This window comes from Vipera ursinii (assembly GCF_947247035.1).
Source record: "Vipera ursinii genome assembly, chromosome: 3".
In the NCBI taxonomy this organism is placed as follows: Eukaryota; Metazoa; Chordata; class Lepidosauria; order Squamata; family Viperidae; genus Vipera; species Vipera ursinii.
The window spans coordinates 134814897-134833108 of NC_139516.1; positions in this window are offsets into that span (position 1 = coordinate 134814897).

Consider the following 18212-nt stretch of genomic DNA (forward strand, 5'->3'; position numbering starts at 1 on the left):
GAAATTTGAAGTGCAACTCAAACTGCACCTAAAACAAATTCTTTATCAAATTTACTTGTCAACCAAATCTTAATAAACTCTTGGTCATTTACAACAAAATAAACTAATAATACTTCTGAGGAGTTTGTGGGTGACAGGGCTTCCTATTAGTAGAAACTTGCTTAGTGTCTTGCCTCAGTCTGGGGTCTTCCCCTTTCTCACAGGTGATCAGTTAATTGCTGAGACACTATTGTTACAAAGAAATTTAAAATGCAGCAAAAATTAATGCCTTCTTGGTTTTGCATCACTCCTACATCTACTTGGGGTTTTTTGAGAAAATCACTAGAAAAATGTATAGAACCTGAAATTAAAAATTAAAACATGGACATGGAATGTTGTTTGATCACTTTGATCTGTCATCTGACAATAATAATAACCACCTTGTTTAAAGCTATAAAACAGACTGAAGATAAGTTCTAAGCTTCTTCTGAGGAACTGAATTTTTCATATTTCAGTGTAATATGAAACTGCCCTAAATGATAATAGATGGTTTAGTAGTTTGTTGGCTCAACCCAACAAATGTAGAACATTTGATCATAGATTATCACTATTAAATCATTATTAAATAACGTTTGGACCCATGACTTAGTTTGATGAGTGAAAAATGTCAGTAAGAAATAGGCAGGCAGTGAGCTGAAGGAATCTTATGCGGCTGGGTGTTTGTGTTTGTGAGTGTGTCTGGGAGGGAGAATAAGATAGTAGAATTTCTCCTTTACAGTAGACTTCAGTTGATCCATAAGCTGTCTTCAGCTTATATATTTGTAAGTAAAGTCAAACATGAGAAAATGTTCCACAAACCTCTTTCTGTACAGATAACTAGATTACATTATACAGAAATGGAGAAGAAGCATAATAACTAAAATGTGTATTGCTGAATTGGATCACTGGAATTATCTAGTCCGGTGCTGTCTTCTGTATTGTCAATAATTTTCTAAACTTCAGGCTTTGGGGGGGTCTCCTAACCTGAGACCTTATTACTAGAGATGTTGATAACTAATCCTGAGATTGTACTTCTATCACATATCCTTCTGCTGACCTTTAGCCCTACCACTGGAGATCATGAAACCGAGTATATCTAAGCAGGGAAGATAATCCCTAATAATGAAAGCAATAATTTATTTTATCACAAATGGATGAGCAGCATCTAAATTATTTAAAAACTTCCTCCGAAATTCATCACAATATTTTGTGCATATTACAAAGACTAGTTTATGTAGGGCTTAAAAACAGAAATTAAGAGTATGACCTTGAAGAGCAAGCATGTAAATTAAATATATGCTAATTTATTGCCCCTTCAACATGGCAAAAGTTTTCATTGTGCCATCCAGGTTATATTAGACTTCATTCTGTTTATAGTATAGTGGCAATTTATTCTAAATGAAATTAAAAGCAAAAAAAAATTGAAAGAATCCAAGAAGCAACAATAAATAAAAATGGAGAAATGTGGGTGTGTATGCAGGGCAGATTTTCATATACAGCAGGTGATTGATAAATGCATACTTGAGAGAATGAATCTTTACCATATATCAATTAATTTAGAGGCCGTTTGCAATCAAATTAATAAGCTTCAAGAATAACTCTTTTGCATGAATATGAAGTTCAAGGTTGGTTTCTCTCAAGTGATACAAGTGTTACATGATAAGCAAAGAGGCCAGGAGAATAAATGGAATGCCTAATACAGTATATGGTTTGCTATGATCAGTGAGTGATAAGTACCTATATTCTTTATTCTTTAATGTGTTAATAAAGACAGATATAAAGAACTGACTGATGAACCAGACCAGTCAGAATACAGCTAGCACCATTTTCCAACTAATAATCATTTGATTCTTCCCAAGAAGCCTCCAATCAGCAACAGATTAGAAATACTGCAAAGTGGTCTCCACATCTGAACTACTGCACTAAAGAAGCTGTGCTGTAATGTAAGGTAGAAGAATCTAATCCCTATTTTGATATTGATTATTTTTGGTATTGGAGAACCTCAACTAAAAGTATATACATACACATACATACATACATACATACATACATACACTTGTTATAACATTAGAGCCTAATTGGTTTGGGATGTTAATGTGGGCATTTTATGCAGGTGAACCTGGAATGTAATAAGCTACAATGTAAAATATATTGTGCTTGCTTGGCACTGTGTTTGAATGAACTTTAAAGTCTTCCAAATTATTATCAGTTTGGACTTTAATAAGTTATTCAGTACCTTAAGAAGATGATACTAATACTAAAAACCTTTCTTGGTGACCAAAAGATCCTTATTAAGACATTATTCCCAACTAGAACAGTTATTCAGGAAGAAATTCATGGGGAGGTGGTTGTCTCCAAACTCTGAACTTAATTGTAAACAGGCTGCTTCTTAGTGAAATCCAAACCAAGTGAGAGTAAGAAAAAGTTAGTTGAGATCTGGAGGATGGGTTAAGAAGTGAATGACTTCATTCATTCATTCATTCATTCATTCATTCATTCATTCATTCATTCATTCATTCACTTATTCACTCACTCACTCACTCACTCACTCATTCATTCATTAGCTTGTATAGTTACCCATCTCATATTCATGATTCTGAGTAGTTCACATAATTAGAACACACAAACAATAAGCAAAAAAATCAATAAAACAATACTATTAAAACCATAAAACATAATAAGCAGGGAAATTCTCCAAACCATAGGCATAATAATCCAGAGATATAATGATAGGCAAGCAAAGTTAGGATTAATCTAATCTCAGGGGTGGAGTGATGCCCCAAAAGGCAAGCTCCATTTCAGAAAAGGCTCTCCTTCAGGTCCAATCAAATGGAGCTTCTTAATAGACAGGACTGTACCATGTCTCTGTCAGATCTGATGACACAGGTGGATGTAATCAGAAAGAAGCTAAATAACTTCAAATAATCCACTCTCATGATAGGTAGGGATTTATAGGTTACTATTAGCACCTTGAATTATACTCAGAAACACAATAGCAACAAATACAGAGATATTATGGGCACTGATTGAGAAGTACACATGTACAGTAATTTCATTTGTGATGTAACAAGGGCATGTGTGATCAATAATACAGTCCTCTTACTAAAATTTCTCTGGTAGAAGCTGCAGTTTCAAAGACAATATCTTTTCAAGGAGCAGGATCTACAGCAAATCATCTAGATGGACAGTAAAATCATTCTCAGCAAATGATGGATACAGGTTAGAAAGCCAAGAAGACTATTGACCAAAGCAAAGTTATTATTGTATGTTAAAGCTTCCCCTAACAAGAATGAAAGCCAGTTAACTATTGATGAGCTTTTTTTTCAAGTGAACACTTAATTGGCCCTTCTTGTGTCTCTCCTGCAAGTGCTTCAAATCATGAAGGATGCCCTTCTTAATAAAAGGAGTAGGAAATCTGATGGCAGATGATGAGAGATCAGGAGTATTTATCTGCCATCAAGCATGCTGGGAAAGTCTGGAAATAATCTAATATTGCATTTAAAGAACATTTAAAATAAATTCCTTCCCGTTAATCTATTCTGTTTCCATTAGAAGAGCAGTGAAGTCTTTCTTTATTTCAGTTGCAACTGGAACCTTTGGGGCTGTTCATCAATGTCTCTCTTGGCATTCAAAGGAGGTCCTGCCTCTTCATTTCCAATCCTGCATAATCCCTGTTTGGCCATTCAGCTTGTCAGTATTTGAAACACTAGTGTGAAGCCACCTGAGCTTATCCAGAAGTCCAGGGACATTTGGAAATGTAATCCAACCAGCAGTTAGAAATGTTGAAATTCAAAAGAGCGGAAGGTTGTTGATCTTTGTGTCTCAAATTCTATGAGAATGCTATGGAGGCAATTAAATAAGAAATAAACCTTTCAGGAGATGGAATGAATTGAACTCATAGGGAGAATTGATTTCCACTCCAGTGTGGTGTCCTGTGTGTAAATTATCACCCCAGCGAATTGAATATCAGCCATTCACTCCAAGAGGGGGAGATATCAGCAAATTTAGACAATTATATAGATATAGATGTTATACAGATAAATGATACCAATATTCTTCTTTTTGGAATAGTATCGGGCAAAAATGTGCACTAAATCTACAATAAATAGACATGAAGAGGATTATTATTATTTTTTTTAAAAAGGAAGAGTGAATGGGCATCCACAAAAATGAAATGTATCTACCTCTTTAAAATAATATATTTAATAAAAGCCTTTGAGAATCTTCAGAAGGCATTCTTGACAAAACTACAACTCTTAGTTGGGAGAGAGAGAAAAAAAATCCCAATGCTGGCAATTAAAATGCAAGTCAAATCTGCATGTGTTATCAAATTAGAAAGACAGGAATTAATTAAGTTCTAGGAATGAGGATCCAGCATGTTTAATGATAAGCCAGGAAAGAATTTACTTAATCAAATGCCAGACAGACATTGCTGTTATTGATCCTTTTTTTGTTTGTTTGTTTGTGGCTGCCTTATTGAACTTCAGTTTTAAAGAGAGGAATTGAAGGCTCAAAAAAAAAAATAGCTGAAGCTTTGCTGAGGGGATGATTAGCATACTGGTTAGATATCAGATTGCGGCGGCATTAAGGTTCAAAATCATAAAATCATTTTTCCCCTCAAGAGCTGCTGGCTATCCTTGTTCAGGTCTGACAGGTCTCTTCTTCTGACACTTTGCACTTTTCCCTTATACAGCAGCTCAGTGATGAGGTGTTCATGTTTCTTTTGGCTTTTTCTCTAAATCACATTATTATGCTTATTTTTTTTCTCTTCACATTTCTTTTATTCCTTTGGTTTCAAACCAGGTCACTACAACTTCTGGACAGAGCAAGGGCAGGTGAGAATTTTGTTTAACTCTTATTTGAATAACAATATACCAGATCTTGAACCATCAACTGCATCTTAGCAATTTACAACATTGGGACTTACAGTAGATATCCAGGCAGGTAAGACTAAAATGCCATTTCTTTATTATAATAGAAACATCTACTCTGCCTAAATTCTGCCTATTGTTTCAAGATCATTTTTTGCATAGGAGATTTTTTTTTACCCTCTGGCCTGTGTTGCTATGTTACACATTAAGACAGACATGTCAAACTCGCAACATCACGTGATGTTGCGAGATGTATCAGGACTATTTTGCCATGGCCAGCAATGGGGTGGGTGAGGCTTCTGGATGACGCATCTGGTCCTTGGACCGGCAGTTTGACACCCCTGCATTAAGGCAAAACCAGAAGGTATCCCAGCTCCCATAGAAAAAAAAAATACACCTGTATGACTTCAAACAGGTTGAATCCATTCCTCATACATTATTCAAATGTCCACTATATTCATGTGGGCAAGGAATTGTAATTTCTCTCATGTTAGTCATTTTTTTCAATTTTTAATTGACCTGACTTTATGTCATTTTTATGCATATTTTTAATTCTTAAGTATGTTTTCATGTGTGTTTGTCTAGTGTTTGACTGCAAAGCAACAAAATGCATAAAAATAAAAATGATGTGCAGGCTTCATTTAGAATTGCACAAACACCATATCTCAGCCTCGTGTAAACATGGAATAACAGGGTTGAAAGGGAACTTGGAGGTCTTCTAGTCCAACCCCCTACTCAGGCAGAAGACCTGATATCTGGACAAATAGCTATCCAATCTTTTTTTTTTAAGTTACAGTGATGCAACACTCACAACTTCTGAAGGAGAGAGAGAGAGAGAGATCAGCATGGCCCCTAAAGAAGGACAGCAAGGTTCAATGAAAGATGCCAGAATAGAGAAAGCTTGTAGCTTTGCCTTCTCCTGTTCATAACAGTAACCATTTAGTTATTTCCAGTCCTAGCCTACAATTCATCCAGTTATTTTTTTTTATCAAGAGAAACCTGTCCTATTTGTGTAGAATTAGATACTAAGATTTCATCCAAGAATGCATCTTGGCTTGTTTAGCCTTTAGCCCATATTCAACATAATAAAGGTTGAATTGACTGATATAGAAGCATTCCTTTAGCACAGACATGTCAAACAAAAGGCCCGAGTGCCGGATCTGGCCCACAACGTGGTTTCATGTGGCCTGCAAAGCCATCCTGGAAACAGTGAGAGAATGGCCCCCACTGCCTTGGCCGTGGCCCAGAGACCCTCCTTCTGCCAGAGACCCTCAGATCTGTCCCACTCCTGCCCAGGCCCCCATAGGCACCCTTAATGCGAACGAAGTAGAGCTGGCCATGCCCACCCAGTAGGCCATACGCACTCTAGCCACGCCCACCCAGTAGTCCACACCCACCCTGGCCATACCCACCTGGCCCCTTGAGGGCAACCGCAATGCTGATGCGGCCCTCAATGAAATTTAGTTTGACACCCCTGCTTAGCACAAAAATGTTTAGCTGGCTTTATTAAAGGAATCAAGAGGTGAAAAAATGAATGGGGCTCCAAGCAATTTTACCTTTCCCAAACTTAAGAGAGGTTTAATAGGCTGAGAAATGAATAAGGAGGCAACATTTATTGGCTGGCTACTTATGAATGTCAATGAGCCCAAAGAACAGTTCCTGACTGGATATTTGAAGAATGGATACCACAGGAAGCAGGATAAATCCTTCAAAGTCCCAACAAAAACAAATATCCTGAGCTGATCTTTAAAGGTTACCTTGACATCTATGGGTGGATCTAATCAGTTGATTAGATGCTAAATTTCAGGATTTTCAATTGGGAAAACAAAATTCTACCCACTATTAAAAACAACCAGATTGTGCTACTCTTCTTTGCATTGGGAAGGAAGCTCCTATACTTTGTTTTCAACTATTCATTAAACATGAAAATGGATTTATAATATAATCCTTATATACTTATTCAAAAATCTCCCAACTGAATTCAATATTCCATACCTCCTGGTGAGTTCAGATTGTAATAATGTCATTAGTTTGACTAAGAAATAAAGAGCAATGATGAAATGTTATTTGCTTCATAAAGCATGCCAATTTTAAAAATGGGATGTGATTTAAAAAAAACAAAGTGAAAGGTATAGAGCCAAGTATATGTAACTATACTTTTGCAACTCAAACCACAACAAACCAATAAGCTAAACCAAAAGTTATAGTAACATGAAAGAGAATAAGCTAAATAAAGAAAGTGATGGCTGTTGTATGTTACTAGCTGCTTTCATTTCTTTTTTCTTGTACAATGCAGTTAACACCTTAAAACAGTTGTTGAACCAATGTATATTCAGAAATATAGTATGTATGATGAACATATAGGGGTAAATGTATACAATATAAGTAGTCAGCTGGTATCATTTAGTCCTTCCAGGCAGAGCTTTCCAACAGTTAATTGAACTTGAAAACCTAGTATCAAGCAAGTAGACAGCAGGCTGTAACTGTGCTTTTCCTAAGAAATAAGGATAGAACAACTTTATCAATCAATTTGAAATCCCTTTGATTTTGATTAGTTCTTTAGTTCCTTGTTAGAACTATGAAAGAAGGATATTAAAATGAACTTAAAAAATAAACTGTGTGTAAGGATTATCCACACTGCCCAGTTACTCTGTTGCCAGAATGGACAACAATCATGGATTGTGTTGTCTTCTTTACCCATCTCTCTTCCATCCTAAATCTGATCTGGATGTATTTTCCTGCTGCAGTTTGAAAAACATTTCCTTCTATGTCACCTTGAACAGTGTCATCCACTGTGGCTTGAAATGGACTTCCCTTACAGGCTAGCCCAAGCTGTTTATTAGCTATTTTGCACCATATTAGCTGAAGAAATAGTTGCCTTGATCAGTGAGCATTTAAGGGTCCATTTCCATCTTTAGTATTAAAATAACACAATGGTTATGAATTTCACCTAGTATGTAAGAGTTCCAAGATATTTTTCCACTGATTTTTGGCTTCTGGTATTTTTAAAAAAGGGACGTGGTGGCTCAGTGGGTTAGGACGCTGAGCTTGTCGATCAGAAGGTCGGCAGTTTGGCGGGTCGAATCCCAAGTGCCGTGTAACAGAGTGAGCGCCTGTTACTCGTCTCAGCTTCTGCCAACCTAGCAGTTTGAAAGCATTTAAAAATGCAAGTAGAAAAATAGGGACCACCATGGTGGGAAGGTAACAGCACTCCGTGCGCCTTTGGTGTCTAGTCATGCTGGCCACATGACTACAGAGATGTCCTCAGACAAGCGCTGTCTCTTCGGCTTTGAAACGGAGATGAGCACCGGCCCCTAGAGTCGGAAACGACTAGCACGCATGTGCGGGGGAAACTTTACCTTTACTTTATTTTTTTAAAAGTGTAGGATTCCACCAGGATCACAACATTTTACTGTTTCTCCAGTTACTGGAGGTAAAGGGTTTATGAATGGAAGGACATACTAAGTTGCAGTCCAAACCAATCATCTTGTATGCCATTAGCAGTGTGTCTCAGTCTGGATATAGTTTTCAAAAAACTAACTTAGATTTCAGCTGCTAACAGCACGAGGCAGAAACAGCTTCAATGGATGCAGTGCAGATATGCCTTACATATGAAAACAGCAATTAAAATGTTTTTTTAAACTATTTTTAAAGGTGTTTCAGAATGTTTATCAAACACACACACATGCACATATGCACAAATATATGGGCTGCTATTGGATGGCATTGGCAGATGTTCTGTCTTCTGGACAATATCTTATCTTAATTTCTATTTTAAGTGATAAATATCATTTCCTTTTGACATAACTAAATGATCCGTGTGGGTATATTGCATGATTTACTCAGAGTGAATGCAACGGGCCATCCATTTTGCACAGATACAGATAACAGCAAGTTGAATTAAGATGGAGATTAATCATAAAGGTAATTAAAATATATTTGTTACTCTCATAAAGCTGTCACAGAGAAAGGGAATTTGTTTCTGCAATTCCTAATTGCAGGCTATACAGACTAAATATTTCTGTACGTAACTCTCATTAATTATTCACTAGGCAATCTGTTGCTCCAAACTAGAATTTCACTGATGTTCTTTTTACTTACAATTTGATTTCAAATACATTCCTCCTGCTCAAGCTATTTCTTTCCCATGAGAAAAGAGGAAAGGCAAAATACACACATGCAGTAGGTTGCTTTTTTAAGAGGAATGGGGAGGCTTTGCTTTATGTTTTAGTAACAGGCCCACGTGGGGCATGAAATATTCCATTTTTAAACACCTTCATATCTGGAATGTAACATATTATCAAATAGCTTTAGGAGCCAACTGGCCTAGGCAGGAATTTTGAAAGGTCTGCAAAGCATTCATTAGTTACTTTGCTAATATTATATTTTAATTGCCAAGTACAAGAATTGGTCCTTGTGGGATTTGTCTCTCTATTTTTGCCTCAGGTGCCAGAATAACTTGGCTGGATGTACATCATAACTTTAGGTGGGTGTGACATTTATTGACAACACACCATTCAGTACTCATCTTCTTATGTGTCCTTACTACTGTCAGAAGAGAGTCAGCTGTCCATGCCACATCTCCCTAATTGCTGCATGGTGACAGCCTTTTTTCCTATTGTGCTTACGGTCTGGGAAAGTACCAAGTGATGCTGCCTCGCTTGTTTTACACTTCGTCTAAAATTACCTGTCTATTCATTTCATCAGTATCTTTACATGATTATCATAAGCTGCTTCAGTGTTTACATAAAGAGAGCAAGTCAAAGTGTAAGCAAGAAATCATGCACATTTCCTTTCTAGCTTCAGGCAGGGAAATGCCTTAAGTATCTTCTAAACTAGGGGTGTCAAACTGTCGGCCCATGGGCTGGTTTCATCATACCAAAGCCACGCCCACCCCATTGTTGGCAATGCAAAAAGAGTCGTGATATGTCCCGGCACATCATGTGACATGGCGAGTTTGACACCCGTGTTCTAAACAATCTTTTTGTCATTCCTTTCTTCAGTTCCCCTTCTTGCAAAATTCTGTCACTATAGGTATTACAAAAAAAGTAACTGTGTCCTATATTGCGTTGGTTTCATAGTCTGGTCTACCTTTTAGAGGTTACGATGAAAGATAGGAGGAGGCAAATTATGTTATGTGTACAGAGGTAGGATGGCAGCTAGGTAAAAATGACTGGATCCCAGTTGACAAATATTTAAGGGTGATTCAATGAAGTTTTGTAATTTTTTTACATATTTATCTGTGTCCATTTGTGGATCAATGTCTATGTCTTGGAACATTACCTCACTTAGATGATTATATGACAAAATTGTCTTGTAATTCTAAATCTTTAATTGCCACAAATTTTCCTTCTTTAGACATCACTTTCTGACTGATTATTGTGATATTGCTTATGTGCATGGCTGTACCTATCTTAAAGCTAGGGACATAATTTTCATAAATTCCAGAAGTGAGCACTGGAGATAGATTTCAAGTGACATCTCAAGAGCAACTTGATAAAGTAGTATGAGAAATAATCCCTACAGACATGATTTTTAGATAGTTTCCTCTGGTCTTGTGGGGTTGCAGAAAACTATATATATCCGAGAAGCAAAACTCATGACTTTGAATTTGTGATGGTTTCTTAACTGTATACCCTTTCATGTTTACAATTTTCCACACTCAACCAAATTTAGCCCTGGTGCTTTTTGTAACGGAGGGGTTATTCAGGCTCACTAGGAAAAATGATGCCAGGCCATCATTGTCAAAACTGGTTACTATGCTGTTACTGAATTCATTTTCACATGTACATATATTCCAGCATTTCTATATAGATAAATTCAGTTCCAGATAAAACTGGAAAGGTCCATTGTTACATTTCATTCCAGATAAAACAGAAACCTATATAACCTTTTACATTTGTGAGGGGAAAAACACTTCGTTGACAAATCAAGTTCTATTTATTTACAGCAGTTATTTTCTTTAGTTGGATATTTAATCTGCCTCTCCCAAAGTGATTCAACTTGAATATAAATGAATATAACAATTTAGTAAGCAATACAGATTCAAAAAGACCTTCTTCTAGAAGCTACATCTTTCATGAGACTCTAAATTCTATAATCTAGTCTCTCTTTCAGCAGTCTGTTCTCTTTCAATTCCTTTTTCCCCATCATCCATCCTGTCATTGCTCTAAAAATTGTTTTTCCACATTTTTCTTCTTCTTATATCTCCTTACCTTAATGCCTTACACTCTCTGTTTTTGCTTTGATAATATGTATTTATTTGATTATTTACTTATTCAATCAATTGGTATGGCTGCACAATGTGATTCTGTGTAATTAATATCACATAATAAATGATAAGCACCTTGGGTGCAATTCGGAAACATCTAGAGCATTCCTTGAATACCATTGCCATTTATAAAATAACTAAGAGTCAATTGCAAAAGGCAGTTTTATTCAGAACAACTTACTTCCTACCACAATACTTGTAATATATCAAACATCCACAAATATTCCACAACAAACTATTCCAGGACCTTGGAAAGGATTTGATATGTGGAGAAAAATGCCATGAACCATAATAATAATAAAAATAAAAGCATAGCACATAATTCAATAATTCTAAGACAGGCTTACCTAGAACCCCAACCCAATGCCTGAATGATGCTGATGATGGTCTTTTCATCCAATACATCTGTTTTGTTTTTTGTTTTGCAGTGTGTGTGTGTGTGTGTGAGAGAGAGAGAGAGATCGATCAGATTGCCAATGATTGCATAAGCCATGATGTGTAATGTCACAGAAAAGCCTCAGATGCTTTTGGCTGGCCACAATAGAACTAATACAGTATAGAACATCTCTGCTATCAGAGATTTATCCATCTGTATTGGAAGGCCTGAAGGACAAGAAAATTGCTGTACAGACATTAAGCCATCAGAAATCTTAATGGGTGACACTTCAATCTAATGGAAATATTTACTTACTTACTTACTTACTTACTATATTATGAATCACAGACCCCAACTGTGATACAATACAGTTGTATACAATAATATAATACAAAATCCAATGGAGCATACATAGTAAAAAAAAAGTCATGTCATCATGTTTAGTCTAAGTTGTTGTCAACAGCACATGAATTCTACAAACTTTGTGACAGCAATAGTTATCATGGGATCTTAATCTGCCACAAGATGCTGTGTATAGAATTTCTCTATCCAATGTGCAAATGGGCTAAAAAGAGGTATTTTTATTGTTAGTTGTGAAGTCGTGTCCGACCCATCACGACCCCATGGACAATGTTCCTCCAGGCCTTCCTGTCCTCTACCATCTTCTGGAGTCCATTTAAGCTCACACCTACTCCTTCAGTGACTCCATCCAGCCACTTCATTCTCTGTCGTCCCCTTCTTCTCTTGCCCTCAACCTTTCCCAGCATTAGGCTCTTCTCCAGTGAATCCTTCCTTCTCATTAGGTGGCCAAAGTATTTGAGTTTCAACTTCAGGATCTGGCCGTCTAAAGAGCAGTCAAGGTTGATCTCCTCTAGGACTGACCGGTTTGATCACCTTGCAGTCCAAGGGACTTGCAGGAGTCTTCTCCAGCACCATAGTTTAAAGGCCTAAATTCTTTGGCACTCAGCCTTTCTTATGGTCCAGCTTTCACAGTCATACATTGCAACTGGGGAGACCATAGCCTTGACTATACACACTTTTGTTGGCAGGGTGATGTCTTCGCTTTTTAGTGTGCTGTCTAGATGTGCCATGGCTTTCCTCCCCAGGAGCAAGTGTCTTTTAATTTCTTGGCTGCAGTCTCCGTCTGCGGTGATCTTGGAGCCCAGGAAAATAAAATCTGTCACTACCTCCATTTCTTCCCCATCTATTTGCCAGGAATTGAGAGGGCCAGATGCCATGATCTTCGTTTTCTTAATGTTCTTAACACTATTGAGTTTTCCAAATTTGCTGGCAAATTGAGTGTAGCACTTTTACTGCATCATCTTTTAAGATTTTGAATAGCTCAGCTGGAATACTGTCACCTCCACTAGCTTTGTTGTTGGTCAACTTTTCTAAGGCCCACTTCACTTCACATTCTAGGATGTCTGGCTCGAGGTCAGTGACCACATCATCGTGGTTATCAGGGATGTTAAACTTGTTCTTGTATAGTTCTTCTGTGTAATTTTGCCACCTCTTCTTAATCACTTCTGCCTCTGTTAGGTCCCTGCCATTTTGGTCCTTTATCATGCCCGTTTTTGCATGAAACATTCCCTTCATCTCTCCAATTTTCTTGAAGAGTTCTCTGGTCCTTCCTATTGTATTGTTTTCTTCTATTTCTTTGCACTGTTCATTTAAGAAGGCATTCTTATCTCTTGTAGCTATTCTCTGGAATTCTGCATTCAGTTGGGTGTATCTTTCTTTTTCTCCCTTGCCTTTCGCTTCCCTCCTGTCCTCAGCTATTTGCAAAGCTTCCTCAGACAGCCATTTTGCTTTCTTTCATTTCTTTTTCTTTGGGATGGTTTTAGTTGCTACCTCTTGTACAATGTTGCGAACCTCCATCCATAGTTCTTCAGGCACTCTGTCTATCAGATCTAATTCCTTAAATCTATTTGTCACCTCTACTGTATATTCATCAGGGATATGATTTAGTTCATACCTGAGTGGCCTAGTGCTTTTCCCTACTTTCTTCAGTTTAAGCCTAAATTTTGCAACAAGAAGCTCATGGTCTGAGCCACAGTCAGTTCCTGGTCTTCTTTTTACTGACTGTATAGAGCTTCTCCATTTTTGGCTGCAGAGCACATAGTCAATCTGATTTCTGTGTTGACCGTCTGGTGATGTCCATGTGTAGAACTGTCTCTTGGGTTGTTGGAAAAGAGTGTTTGCTATGACCATCATATTCTCTTGACAAAATTCTATCAGCCTGTGCCCTGCTTCATTTTGTACTCCAAGGCCAAACTTGCCTGTTAATCCAGTTATCTTTTGGCTTCCTACTTTAGCATTCCAATCCCCCATGATGATACAGGCATCATTTTTGGTGTTAGTTCTATAAGGTGCTGTAGGGTTTCATAGAACTGGTCAATTTCATCCTCTTCAGCACTGGTGGTTGGGGCATAGACTTGGACTACTGTGATATTGAATGGTTTGCCTTGGATTTGAACTGAGATCATTCTGTCATTTTGAGGATTGTATCCCAGTATTGCTTTTCCTACTCTTTTATTGACTATGAAGGCTACTCCATTTCTTCTGAGGGATTCTTGCCCACAGTAGTATACCTGATGGTCATCTGAATTAAATTCTCCCATTCCTGTCCATTTTAGTTCACTGATTCCTAAGATGTCGATGTTCAGTCTTGTCATCTCTTGTTTTCTTGATTCATGGATTGTACATTTCAGGTTACTATGGAGAATAAATCTTTACAGCATCAGACTTTCATTTCACCACCAGACACATCCAAAGCTGAGCGTCCTTTTGGCTTTGGCCCAGTCACTTCATTCTTTCTTTTGCTACTAGTACTAGCCCTCTGCTCTCCCCCAGTAGCATATTGGATGCCTTCTGACCTGAGGTGCTCATCTTCCAGCATCATATCTTTTTGCCTTTTGATACTGTCCATGGGGTTTTCATGGCAAAGGTACTGGAGTGGGTTGCCATTTCCTTCTCCAGTGGATCACCTTTTGTCAGAACTCTCTACTATGATCTGTCCATCTTGGTTGACCCTGCACAGCATAGCTCATAGCTTCATTGAATTATGCAAGCCCCTTTGCCAGAAGACAGTAATCCATGAAGAGGAAAAGAGGTATTATGTCTTGGTAAAAAAATTACAGTACAGTATAGAATATGACCCTGTGATTCAATATTCCCATCTTTAAAACAACCAATACCTCATTTATATATGACCACCTGCTGAAACATGGCCTGAGATATTAGACATACTTAATGGTATAGAGAACCTAGAATAACCTAGAATACTACACAGCCATGTCTTTAAGGCCTTTTGGGAAGCCAAAAAGATGGGGTGCTGATCTCACCTTGGGGAGCATGATATTCCAGAAGGCAGGAGACAAAACAGAAAAGCATTTTTTGCACCCACCTGTCAAAATTCCTTGGCTCATGGGGTCCACAGCTTGCTTCTTCTGGTGCTGGTGTGGTGGGGTAATCTTACTGGGTTGAGCTGGCTTTTTTTTATTGAAAAGTTTTAACATACAGTTTTTCTTTAGGAATCCCCCCTCCCCCTCCCTCCTCCCTCCCCTCCTACCTCTCCCCCCTCCCCCCTCCCCCCCCCCGACTTCCCAGAGCTAAATACAAGGTATATATAAAAAAAACAATCATAAACAACCATATACTAACAACCATAAACTCTAAAATCCATCACTCTCTAGCTTATATAAGATAAGATAAACCTTAATAATATTAAATATATATAAAGAAACTATTAACCCTATACTTGTTCTGGATAAACTCAATCCATTTTCTCCATTCCATAATATAACGTTCTTGCGAGTGATCTTTCAAATAGGCCGAAATCTTCGCCATCTCTGCCAGGTCGGAGACCTTTAAAGTCCACTCTTCTGTGGTCAGCAGTTCCTCTTTCTTCCAATACTGACCTATCAAAAGTCTTGCTGCCGTAATTAAATTTAACATCAACTTAGTGTCCACAGCCGTAGCATCCGTAATTATTCCCAACAAAAAGAGTTGCGGACAAAACTTTATCCTTTGCTTAAAAATCTTCTGCATATTCCACCAAATTTTTATCCAAAAAACCTTGATCTTTTTACAAGTCCACCATACATGAAAATATGTTGCATCTTCATCTCCACATCTCCAGCATTTTGGCTGATAATTCGGATACATACTTGCAAGCTTTTTAGGATCTAAATGCCATCTATAAAACATTTTATAAAAGTTCTCTCTTAAGTTTTGAGCTTGTGTAAATTTTACGTTCCTCACCCAAATCTTTTCCCACGTGTCCATTGTGATAACTTCCTGGATGTTTTGGGCCCATTTTATCATACAATCCTTAACGAGTTCTGTTTCTGAATCAATCTCTATCAATGCAAGATATATCCATTTAATATGTGCTGGTCCCTGATTTCTAATTTGCTTCATCAGATTTTCATCAGTCATTGTAAAACCATTTTTCTGATCTTCTTTCCACCTGGCCCGTAGCTGAGTATATTGAAACCAATTTTGAACAATCTTCTCGTCTTGCAAGAGACTATATGGCTTCAAACACCAAACATTTCTTTCCAAGCTTAAAATCTCCTTGTACGTAGTCACATCATGTTTGAAACCAGCATGTATATTTTCTATTGCGTGTTTTGGAATTGCCCACAATGGTATCTTACAATCTAACTTATGTCTATACTTCTTCCAAACTCTCAGCAAAGCCTGTCTTAAAATATGCACTCTAAACACATTATCTACCTTCTTATCATACAACAAATATGCATGCCAGCCAAACAACAAGTCGTGGCCCTCAAGATTCAATAATCTCTCTTGTGTCAAATTAATCCAATCACTTATACCTGCTAACGCAGCAGCTTCATAATATAATTTAAAGTTAGGCATTTTAAGACCACCTCTTTCACGAGTATCCTGCATAATCTTAAGTTTAACTCGTGGCCTTTTCCCTGCCCAAACAAATTTATTGATACCTCTCTGCCATTCCTCCAAATTGGAATCTTTCTTAAGAACCGGTATCATTTGAAATAAAAATAAAAATTTAGGCAGGACATTCATTTTTACTGCTGCTATTCGCCCCATCAAAGACAATTGCAGTTTTTCCCAACTCTCCATTTCTTTTTGGATTTTTCCCCATAATTTTTCATAGTTATTTTTATATAATTTTGTATTAGAGGGCGACAAAAACACCCCCAAATATTTAACCCTTTTGACAATCTCAAATCCAGTTAACCCTTCTAAAAGGGCCTTTTGCGATGCTGTCATGTTTTTAGCCAAAATTTTAGTTTTCTGTACATTAACTTTAAATCCAGAAACCTTCCCATATTGCATTATTATCTCCATCAGGTCCACAACAGAGTTCTCCGGCTGGGTCACTGTAACAACCAGATCGTCTGCGAATGCTCTCAATCTATAATCCTGATCTCTAATCTGTATACCCTTAATTCTTTCCGAATTACGTATTTTTACCAATAATATCTCCAATGTTAAGACAAATAACAAGGGCGATAACGGACACCCTTGCCTTGTGCCCTTCTCAATATTACATACTTCTGTCAAACTATTGTTAACTATTATTCGGGCTGTTTGTTTTTGATATAATGCCCTGATTGGTTGCAAAAATTTATCCCCAAAATTCATTTTGTCTAAAACTTTCATCAAAAATTGCCAATTCAATTGATCAAAAGCTTTTTCAGCATCTAAAAAGATTAGCGCCGCAGGGATCTGGTTGTTCCTTTCCAAAAATTCCAACACATCTACTATATGCCTCACGTTATTTTTCATTTGCCTACCACTAATAAACCCAGTTTGATCCCCATGAATCACCCGTTGCAGAACCCTCATCAATCTATTAGCCAACACCTTAGCAAATATCTTATAGTCTGTATTTAATAGTGATATCGGTCTGTAGTTTTTAACTTGAGTAGCATCTTGGTCTTCCTTCGGAATCAAAGAGATAAAAGCATTTCTCCAAGATGGAGGCACCTTTCCCCCTCGCTGGATTGTCTGGAACAGTTCCTTTAACGGTTTAACCATCTCCAATTGTAAATTTTTATAGTAGGCCGCCGTCAAACCATCTGTACCTGGTGCTTTATCTACCTTCAGTTCCTTAATTACTGTAAGTATTTCTTCTTCTGTAATCAGTTGATTAATCTCCTCTTTTTGTACTTGTGTAAGCACCGGGATGCTAGCATTCTCCAAATATTCATCAATGTCTTTTTCATTAATCTTCTCCTTAGCATATAATTTAGAATAAAAATCCACAAATGCTTTCTTAATAAAATCCTGTTGAAACACCATTTTTCCCTTGTGTTCAATTTTGTCTATGTTAGAAGCCCTCTGCTTTTTCCTTAGTCTATAAGCTAGCCATCTACCTGGCTTATTAGCATTGCAAAAAGTATTATGCCTGGCAAACCTCAAATTGGTTGCCACTTGATCAGCCATTAATTTATCAAATTGTCCTCTTAATAGCTTAATAGCCTCCTTAATCTTCACATCCAATGGATTCAGAATCAAAGCATTCTCTTTTTCCTTAATTTCATTCTCCAATTCTTTCCTTCTAGCTTCCAAAATACGTCTATGTTTATTGTTCATATATATCAACACTCCTCTCATATAGGCCTTGAGCTGGCTTTTTAGATTTCTTGGAACCATGCCATGCAGGGCTTTAAATAACATA